This window comes from Varroa jacobsoni, unplaced genomic scaffold (genome assembly GCF_002532875.2).
Source record: "Varroa jacobsoni isolate VJ856 unplaced genomic scaffold, vjacob_1.0 contig02127, whole genome shotgun sequence".
Classification (NCBI taxonomy): domain Eukaryota; kingdom Metazoa; phylum Arthropoda; class Arachnida; order Mesostigmata; family Varroidae; genus Varroa; species Varroa jacobsoni.
This window is the reverse complement of record NW_019214764.1, coordinates 10,480-21,549: the sequence shown is the minus strand read 5'-3', so window position 1 is coordinate 21,549 and position 11,070 is coordinate 10,480. Positions and strand designations below refer to the sequence as shown.

The 11,070-nt window shown below is 42.4% G+C and overlaps 1 long non-coding RNA gene across 2 annotated transcripts; it reads right to left on the bottom strand.

The window, feature by feature from the left end:
- Positions 1 to 3,597: 3,597 nt before the first annotated feature.
- On the bottom strand, positions 3,598 to 10,106 carry LOC147751871 (uncharacterized). 2 transcript variants are annotated; one of them, XR_015315715.1, is made up of 3 exons: positions 9,064 to 10,106; positions 8,224 to 8,720; positions 3,598 to 3,708 (listed from the first exon to the last, which is right to left on the bottom strand). It is a non-coding gene; the product is annotated as an uncharacterized LOC147751871 (long non-coding RNA). The 2 variants fall into 2 exon arrangements; XR_015315714.1 differs by lacking the exon at positions 3,598 to 3,708 and adding an exon at positions 7,108 to 7,188.
- Positions 10,107 to 11,070: the final 964 nt, after the last annotated feature.

The following is an 11,070-nucleotide window of genomic DNA, read 5'->3' as shown; positions in this document are numbered from 1 at the left end:
TTCCTTCCTTCCTTCAGTGCCACGACCGCAATGTAAAAGCATGCAACAAGGATCATTCTTTGCTTGCCTGTGGTAATCCACGAGAAAACTCGAGCGTTTAGAAATTTAAGTGATGAAGTTGAGGCTGGGTAGAGAAAGCAGAGGTGTCGCTTTGGGCAACCGTATATGTCAGCCCTTAGCTATTTGAACTGTCAACTTTGCCCACAAATCACTCTGACCAGATGTTTTTTTTGAGAAAGTACCCAGTTGGGAACGTCCACTTATCCTAGTTTTGAGGATGGACTCTCATACATTGACGATGTCTAGCCGACCGGCCAGTGCTCCGCAGAGGAGACGGTCGATTTTAGTGACGCTTCAACCAGTTTGTCCACTACTTTGGCAAGCGTGTCTAGGGTCGCCCTGCGGCGGAGAGTAAACGGGGAAGACTGGAGTGGATCTTAGAGACGGGACGAACCGTTGATGCTATCCGATACGCTTGGCTGCGATGCTTTGTTACTATGATTGACGATATTGTAGCTACTATGGGATAAGGCTTTAGCGTGACTGTTGTGTTGCCTCTTGCACTTTGGCAGCACGAGGCGATAATGGGAGACTTAATGGGCAAGAATTAGACTAGCACCAGGATCCCTGAAGTGGTACAGCTGGCAATGAACGCTGCAATACTTTGGTGCTATTACGGGTACTACGAGTGAACTGGGGATGATTGTTACTCTTCGTCTCGTCATAGAAAACAGGACGAGCAGCCAAGCAACTGCTCTATGTTTGACATATAAGGCCGCTGTGGTTGTAGCAGGGGTGTCAACAAGTGGGCAAAAACGTGCCAGCTCCCCAACTTACAACACAGCGCGGCTTAACAGTTGACGTGCGTGGCAAGCTTCTAGAGTTTGTTTTCAACACATTTGCGAACTTTAAGCTCCTTCCAGTACGCCCTGATGGAACTTATCAGCCGATGCTTCACATGTATTGTTAGTACAGCTACAGTATATATAGGTGGTTTTTTGTCAGAAGTTCTCAAGGGTGTCATGCTCTCTGGTGAAGCAAGAGCTTATGACGAGCTATTAGAACATATTAATCGACTTTTCTATTACAATTGTTATAAACTCAGACTCACATTTTTCTTTTGCCAAAAGAGTCTTCAGGCATCTTCGTACGACATCAGACCATGTGAGAGCTCGATGTGACTGCACGGAACGTCCAGTAGATATCACAAACATAGGGCAAACCTACATCCACACGTAGCACATATGTTCACGACCCTAAAATTGACTTCGATAAGTCGTGCCTAGTTTTATCTAGGCTTCGTCTAATAGTAAGCTGTACAAGCGGCTGCTAAATTGACTGATGTATCGATGAGCGTGCGCTCAGTGTGAGATGAAATGTAGATAGAACAAATGTTTCTAGATTAGTTGTCGTAGACGAAAAACATTGTTCCATCCTAAGAGAAGCTTGCCTACCGTATATTTGTAACAAAAATATACGCGACTAATATATCCTCGGCTCACTATAAGCTATGCATCTACTTTGCCAAACATCTACTTTATGCCCTAGGAAAACCGTTAGTATCGTCTACACAAATACATACACAAGACCAGTGTTAAAAGTAAAGAGCAGCATCGGTCTGCCGAATGACAGCTCTAAGCGATGAACTGTTTAGGATATCAGAGCCATAAAGAGGACCAACTAAATGGGGCCTTCCTACACGCTTTTCGCTTTCAGGGAATGACGACTGCCCTGATGTGTGTATGTACGCTATCGATGTTCGTTCTATGTAATTCTTTTCGTTCTTACTCGTCACGCTGCTATATATATATATATATATATGGACACATAGAGATACATCGAAGGATCACACCGCTGGTATTGTTGTTCGACTCGATCTGTAATTCCCTCTTTGATGATACAAACTTAAATAGGAAATGCATTGGATCCATTGAAGGCATACGATGTCAAGGAACGAGGCGTCATACGCTCGCGTTTGCTTTGAACGGTATAAAATAACTACTACCTAAATCAATGGTTTTCTCTCCTCTTGCACAAGTTGCTGGACGCGATACCGAAAGCGTCTTGCTATCTATTAGAAGGGGATGCTCTTTTCCAGATTGGTTTACGCACTCTCTAAATAAAACAGGTACGAAGTGACTTTTAACGTTTGTATGCATCTACCCAATCAATTGTCGTATTTTAGCGCAGTCAAAGGCCCCATAACCGCACGTGCTTACAATCGAGAAATATCAACGTGCTTCTTTTTGCCTACTATATGTGCAAAAGACTGTCGATATCGTTCGCTGCTTGGAAACAGCCTAGTTGGTCAACAAACAACGGAAAAGATACAAGGAAAAAATTAGGATGCTAGCTACATCAGATACAACGATATGACAGAAAGCTATGGAGCTAAACCTTCTAAGCGAAATACCTGACGAGTTGAAGAACCCGGGCCATTGTTGATCCATGAAGTTTATTACTGAAATAAACAGTGATTTACGTTACCGCTGATTTAATAGTTACGGATGGCATGTTTACGTGCTGGGCTTAAATAACTGTATAAATAATAATATTTATTTTAAGTCGCGCATATGACAGGTCTCTGTGATACAAGCAAAAGCTTATTCTACTAATTTCTGATTTACGGTTAGACGATTATGTGGAATACCGTCATTTTATCTAGCGCCTTGTCCGCCCACAACAAAACCCGATGGGTGGATTTCAAAATGGAATCGGATCGTAGAGGAACGCATTGAAAGTCATTTGTAGTAAGTAACGTTCTACTATTCTATAATATATGTATTATTTTATAGGCTTGATTTTGCCGGAGTATTTGTTTTGTAATACCACACTCTCACTGGCTGTACCGTCGTACATGTACTAAGCCTTTCTAACTTTAATAAAGTTTGGAGTAAATCGCCGTACTTCGTTACATTACAAACGAAGATGTCTGTGCAGACGACACTAATTTCTAATGCTATCTATTTTCTATAATTAGTTAATTTTTCTATAACATAGATATTTCTAGTCGAAAACACTTGGGAAGATTTTGCCTTCGTACCTAGTAAATACAAACCACTGGCCAACTACCAAACAGAGTCAAAATCATATATATATATATATATAAATACGGTATAAATGATGGTAGAATCTATTATATGATTTTGAAAAGTCGATATACATATATATATATATATATATATATATCGTATATATATATATCGACTATAATACTATATATATATAATAGGTTGTTTAGTATGACACGTGATTTACAGGCTTAATTCCTCTATTTTCGATCGAAGTGCCATTTGGATGGTAACTTATCATTCTAGTGCTTCAGAAGGCTGGGGTTCAGGTAACTAGGAAATCTCAAAAGACAGTTTCGACATCATGTCGAAATTCGGGTAACTTTTTCCGTTAAGAACTTGTCGAAATGGTCAAAAATTGTAGGTTATAGACGCAATGTCGATTTTTACAGTGTGAGCGCGAGCGTCGTCGTACGATAGGAGTGATTTAGCTTTATTTATATAGCTTAGATTTTATTTTTTTACGTCATTTGCTTTCACCGTTCGCGGTATAGTTCAGCTATAGATGATGAATCACGCTACATGAAGCGTAGCGGACGACACCTGCACCAGATCGCCAAACAGGCACCACAAACGTTTTCATTTACGTACATTTGCTTTCGGATTATATTCCGTTGGTTGGGTTGCACTCGTCCACCTATGGATACCATAGAAAATCACCTTTTAGTTTTTAGCGAAAATTCCAGTCCGCCGTAACAAGAACGTATCGATGAGAGTCAACATCTTCTGATTTTCGCTCAAATTATGCTTCATCCATATTGTTCAAGTTTCTCAGTGAGACCCAGATAAAGGACTGTGCTATGTTCAATTGTAGTAAACCTGGATCTTGACATATAAAACATTCTAGTACACAGCCGAGCCATAGTTTTAACTTTTCCATGGTTCATCTCTGTTGGCAAGGTTTCACGAGAGTCATTTCATTCGAATTCAAAATTTTCTTACCGAAATTTATTAACCAACACTTCACGCTCCTCCTAGTAGCAGAGCCTTCAGAGAACGTAGGATTCACACGAGGCTGTTCCCGCCATTGGACTCATATTGCTAAGCTGCTCAAATTATCTAATTTTCCCAAAAAGCCCGAATGACGATATTTGAGGAAACGGTCTCGAAAAGTACTAGCGCATTTAGAATTAAAAAAAAAGGTCACAAAATATCTCGCTGTTATAAAATAGGGCCATCTTAGAATATTATTATATTAATGCTCGCCTTGTCGGATACTTAGCAAGCAATGCGTAAGTCTATAACGCGTACATTTTAAAAAACATAAAATATTTTTTTTCTAGCTAGGCAATTAACGCTTAGTGTTTATTATACCACAAGCATTTCGGAATTAGCAATAGCCAGTAACTAAATGATGATAATAATACGCCAGTATCATGAAAAGTCTTGCTGAGTTCCCGCTGATCCATTCCATAATGGCAAAGCCATTTAAAGGGTGTCACATCGTGAAGTATAATAAACACGAAACGAGTTTTCGTTGTTTAGAACCACGCGGCTACCAAAGGCACAGTATTTAGCGGCGTTATTGTTGATGTACTATTATCACATATGTACGTGGGCTTTGAACCGCGACGAACCGGGTAGTTTATGTGCGTCTCGCTGTCGCCCCCATACGCCGGCCGTAACTCGGCTTCAAAGAAGAGTGTTGAGTTCTGTGCGCGGGGGTGTTTTTCTTCGTGGATTGATCGAATACGGCCCTGCGGAACTGTTCCAATTGGCAAGGTTCCTGGTAAGCAGCATCGATTCGAGGCGTTGAGCCATTGGCATCGCCGAGGTAATAAGAAATAATTGTTGAGTAGGAGAGCACTCCTCGATCATTTGGTTTCAATCGTTGTCCTGCTAGACGTTATCTCGGCAGAACGAGTAAAAGATGCTATTATTGCTATATAGTGTATAATTACTTGGTATAAACGCCTTTGTCGCTAACAGACGGTAATATCCAGTAAACACGTCTGGTGCGGTCGAAAGATAGTTAAGCTGAAAGGAAGTTATGAAGCGGATAATGCAGCTAACTTTAACCTATAATTTTTTACTTTGACTCGGTCTATACTCCAATAAAGTATCATGCGGTCGCTTCTCTAAGAAACTAAAGTTTTGCCTGGCCAAGCAACGGGAGTCCTTTTTTTGCTACAACAGCTTCACGTTTGTTGACCAAAATAACTGCTCTGTACTTGTGGCTTCCACGCGAACTGTGCAATTATCGTGTGCCACATGTCGTTTTCATTGGTCCTGATGGCTCAAAACAGGGTTCCGTTGGGCGAAAAGCGGCCCTATGTGAGCCAGTCACGAAATTTGCCCATTCGAAAAGAGGTTCACAACAGCCGATTAGGCGGGGAATGAGCGACGTCTATATATTTAAGGCAGCGCCGGAATGATTACGTCTTCGGTCGGGCCGTGTCGACGTTAGAAGTGTATACTTCTCAAAGTATAGATTGGTACGGTTCTAGGACTGCTGGATAAACCAGAACAAATTGTACCATATTCCAAAAGATATTTACGCGTGGCTAATGTGTTGTTGAAACTGTAAAAAGGAAGGACGATAGGGGGCAGAAACAACATTTGGATGACGCTCTTCCAAGCAAAGGCTCCCGTTTAGGTCAAACGTCTCCTACGCAATATTGCTAAAGGTGACCTGTTGATCCTGAGTTTACTGGGAAGGGAACGAACTAAATGTTTTGGTGAAATGACGGCTCTAGCAGAGTAGGCTAATTGGATATTCGGTGGCTTGACAGATTTATTGGCAGGACACGCATTCTCGTGTAAAATTAGCCTCATGCATGCAACATTAACTAGAACAAGTTCGATTAGAAACAGTTTGAAGTAATGGTGCATATTGTTAAGCAGAATGCTGCTTCAGTAGTTATGTTTTTTGAGTAAGCAGAAGGCATTACAAACAATTTTTTTTTCCTTTCACCTTTCGTCTAAGGTTAGTGAAAGTATACCTGGTCGATAGTATTTTTTTACTGTTGGCACATCAAACAATCTGGCTACTATCTATGGCAAAAAGGCTACTATATAGCAAAATATGCACAATAAGTGACAATTAAGTAAATTATTCGGACTCCTTCAGCTGACTGAGCAGTAGCAATGAGAAAAATCTATTATTAAGTTGGTGTTATGTTTGCTCGCAGTTTTTCTTGGTCAGAAGAGGAAAAAGTTGGAGGATCAGAGGATCAAATAAAATCTAACCATTTTAGGCCAACGGCGTATGGGGGAGACGTACGTAGCGCGTATATGGCTACCAAATGGAACCCTCGTCTGTTTTACTGTCATTACGAAAATGGGAGCCAATACCCCAATATAACCCAAGATCTCATCACGCGTCAACCTACACTAAAAAGGCGTTGTTTTTAGGCGTTCCTAATCTAGGTAAAACGGGACAATCTCGAACTGGTAGCTTTTATGTTCTTCTTATATATTCGACACGAAACGAACCCAAATCGAGCATTTTATGAGGAGCATGTAATATAATCTTATGGGAACAGCACATTAATTTTTTTCTAGGTATTGTCTGTTTTCGTATATCAGGGTCAGCGAGCGATTATATAAAGAAACTTAAATTAACTATCATTAAATATCTATTTATGTTTATACGCTTTTTTTTTCAATGTTTATTTATTTCATAACCCAATACCAAAACTTTTTGAAACGCCGACGATTGAAACGAGGTAGAGTTCTCATTCTGACAGAAGCAGGCCGTCCGCACCGGTATATTCTAAGGCAGTTGATTAGGCACAGATTTGCTTATATGCAAGCCGGTCTTAATATTTGATTCCAGAGACCAATCAAAGCCTTCAGAGCTAATTAGTATGATCTGTCAGAGTGCCTCGGTATTTTTCAGCTTTCAGTGACATGACCATTTCCATTGGGCGTTTTATTGCCTTTTATCGTTCAGTCCTCTGTTTATTTTATATAGTGGATACCGTGGAGACTTTTACATTCGGATTTAAAATAGAATGCTCGTTTAACCATCTAGAGGAAACAAATATATACAAATACATTTGTCAGATCTAGTTGAATCATGTTCGATTCCGAACAGCAGAGACATCTTGGATTTATTTATTCAAGCATTAAATCTCCGAACCAACCAACCTCGTATGATTTGACTCCACGCAATCTGGAAAATTATACCATTCAGACAAGATCTGTAAATTTCAGTGGAGGCCATATAAGAAAAGTCCGTTAGTGGAAATCCGCCTGCCGTCACCACTTGCTGCTATTAGTTAAACTGTTCTCAATAGATGCAATGTCGTAGTGGCCATTCTCGATGCAGGGATGGTCGTACCGTGCATTCTTTAAGTGAACCCCTGCCGTACATGTCCGCTTTTAGGGGGATGACAATGCTCGATTTAAAGTTACATAGAAGGAGCAAAATGATATTGACCAAGCGTGGCAACCTGCATACTGGTGTGACATTGAGGATCGATTGTAGGGGAAGAAACTGCTTGTATTGTGGTATTGACGATAAGTTTAACAGATGATGGTACAGGCAGGGAAATTACATCTAACTTGTACACAGGCTGGAGATCTTTAACGATAGCAAGTAACACTGCCAATTATAAAGGTAGCAATAATAATAAAAAAAAAAGTTAACTGAAACCATTTTTTCTCAACAAAAAATTGCCAAATCATACTACATCATGCCCGCGTTAAAACGATGTATCGTTGTTGCTTTGTGTATTTTTTTCCTGCTTTACATGAACAAGTGATATTTGCTCTAAGTTACTCTGTTTACTGTGAAGCGTACACTGTTGAAAAAAGGCAAACGTCTTTGTGTCTGTGGTACAAGTTTGAACTTAATCGTATTTATCGTAGCTTTTATCGTATTTATGATAGGTTTTGGACCTGTGTTCAATTTCCCTATAATATCAAAAAAAATCCAGTTACACAGTCGATGGAGAGCCAAAGATAACCTAGTGTCTAAGAAGCGTGCTATTATTTATTGCGATCTCGCAGTGTGTGTATATTTACAACATCCCTATAATTATGTTTGTGTCGAAAAAGTGTGTTGGGATATGATTCTTGTGTTAGCGACATCCTCCCAGAGGCAAAAAAGCATTAGAATCGATTTGCCCCGTACTCGTTGCCGCTCATAGCTTCCCCTTAAATGGCCAGTTACGCAATCTTATATGGCACAATCGTCATCACCTACCTTCCATGGTCTTCGCCCGATCAGTCCGTATCGATGGCTGCTATGTGTGTCTTTTTCATTCCCTACCTTATTCGTAGAGTTCGCACTTTTCACTGCCTTTTCGTCCGCCCCACAGACCGAAATCGATGTGGTCGCGAAGCCGATGACAGGTAGGAAGGGCCGTGTCCTACGCAGCGTGGCCACATCCTGCTGTATAACGTGGCCAAGTAACTAGCCGATACGAACCTCTAACTGACATAAAGAAGAATGGATCCATCCCGTTAGCATCATTTCGCAGCTGTTCGCAGCCAGTAGTAACCGTTGCGAGCAGCTGTCAGAGGTGGTATAGAAGATGGCGAGATAGACTCGCGAAGGTTGGGCAAGAAGAGTAAGAAGCGGATCGACCACGGGTGCGTGTCTGCTGTCTGATGGCGGCAAACCCGGCCTGTTTGCCATTCATCGTCCATTGACGAGAGTAAGGTACCACCCCTCGGCCATCGCGCTGTGTTCATATTCGACTGTGGATGTAATCGCGAGATCTTGCCTGAGATTGAGAATGGTACCCGCACGAAATGTCTGCTAACTGACCGAGTGTCCATAGCCCTAACAACGAATGCGCTCAACAGAGAACGTCCCATTACAATAGACACTACTGGGATACCACTGACAGTGGTGTACTAACTGTGGTAAGCCTATATCTACAGCTTGTAACTGTGGCGTAAATCGAACATTGGACATCGCGTATAATGTATAGCTGAGGACTGGTAGCTTAGCTATGGTCAGTGGCATAGCAAGGTTGACATTTACGAAGATAACCCTCACCGGATATGAACAATGTTCGAAATCACTTGATCTCCTTACCTTTGCTATACCTCCGCTGTCCGTAGCATTTGTTCAATTTTCCCTTGGCAGCCAATCCACTGGCCACCATCGCGCGGAAAGTGTGACCTCTGCTATTCTTGCACAGTGGCTTTGAGTAGAATAGGACCCGAGTTGACTATCCAATTGCCTAAACGCCCGACTACACTGTGACACACTACGGCAGTGGTCCAACTCCCCGCCAGCAAGGCGTCTTACCCCTGACTATCACTTTGCGTCGTCTTACTGACGGGAGGACTGTGGTCGGCATGTACATGGAACAGGGCCTGGCCTAAGAACTACAACCGGCCCACCGTTGAAATCAATGGATTGAAGGCAGCAGTCAATATCTATGCAGTTCCCAATGGGCGACTACCACGCTGAGAATGAGAGGCCGAGAAAAGCAAACCGGGAAGTTCCTTCCTGCGCGTAATTGCGATCAAAATGACATCGTCGCTGGCATCGATGCTCTATAAAGCTAGTACGCTGTGGTTTGTCCGTCACCATCGATGAATGCAATGGAAGTTGACATGGCTGATATGCCGAGGTCCGCCCGGAAGGTTCCGATTCCGTACTGTAGTCGTTGAATGCAGTGAGCAATTGAAAACCACTGTCGCGTCCTATTCGTGCTATAGTAGCATCATATTCCTGTATTTTCTACAGTACGTGTCAACTAGATCAAGATGCCACAACATAGTTACTGAATTGTCCGATAGTATTTCAAATTAGACGAAATGTAGTGAGCAATTTGATCAACATGACTTTTCAATGAAGATATGTTTATACTTTAGTGCAGTATCGAACGAATGCAAAAATGATTGCCTCAGCGAACTCACAAGCTAGACCTCGATATATGGCAAAGTCTAACGTAGCACCGGTAAGCGCGTCTACTCTTGGCACTTTATGCATCTTTCACTCACACATTTTCCTCTGTTTGTGGTGAGCGCCCGTCTGATAATAGTACCTATTTAGGCCACGGCAAAAGCAACTTGTATTTCCGGGGCCATATTGTCCCCAACGGAAAGATGGCGAACGTAAACGGGGCTTGGGAGGCGATGGGGAGAGCTTTCCGCGGCAACCAACCCAATAGAGATTGCGCCCTCGAGTTATTTGCGTGGCGGTGGTGACTTCGTTGTTTCAGTTGACCGTGTGGCAGGCGCATATAAGCCTGGGCTGCTATAGACTAGGACTGTTCTACCCACACATTGACGGATAGACACTGTACACGTACCCTTTACGCGGTATTTCTATTCGAACGTGCTTAACCACGGGAATTGGCCGGACAGCGGCCGGAGTACTACCAAATGCTTTGCACACATCCATAAAAGGGAAACCATTATGGGATGCGTATTAGGATTTTATTGGCAGGAACATTGGAGGAATTGTCAACGAGATCGCCAAGAACTCTACGAAGGAGCCACTCCCAGGCCCTGCAAAAAGGACGAAAAGCAGGACCCATAGCTTTATTGCTATGTTCCGACAAGCCGATGGTGATACCTTGACGTTGCAAAGGTAGGTTTGGGTTAAAGTAGCCGAAGACTGTTCGTGTATCTGCTTGTTGGTTTGTGGCGGTTGTTTTGGGTTCATCCGAGAAGGACAGATTGTAGGACAGAGAAGCAACGAAGAATGCCTGAAGGTGAGTCTTAAACAGGCCACAGTAAGAAACGATTCCCTCTTTCGTCCAACGCTTAGCTGCCTAGGAAACACCATTGAAGTCTGATTGAAACGAGCCTGACGTTGTGGAGTAAATGGCGGACAAAGAACGTCTGGATGCTTGGTATCGATTGTCCCTGTGCTTTCAAGAGGAGCTAAAAGAAGCCACTAGATAATTCTGAGGGAAGGATCTTTTCGGTAAGCTCGCATTGTTGCCGAAGTTGCTCATTCGCTTTGCCCTTTCGGCGAAGTGTTGGATCGAATGCGAAGAAGTCTACCGATGGGCTAACCTGAGTAAAGGGAATGTGGGGTTTCGACAAGGAATCGTGGAGCAGTTCACCAGGCCGAACCTTACGA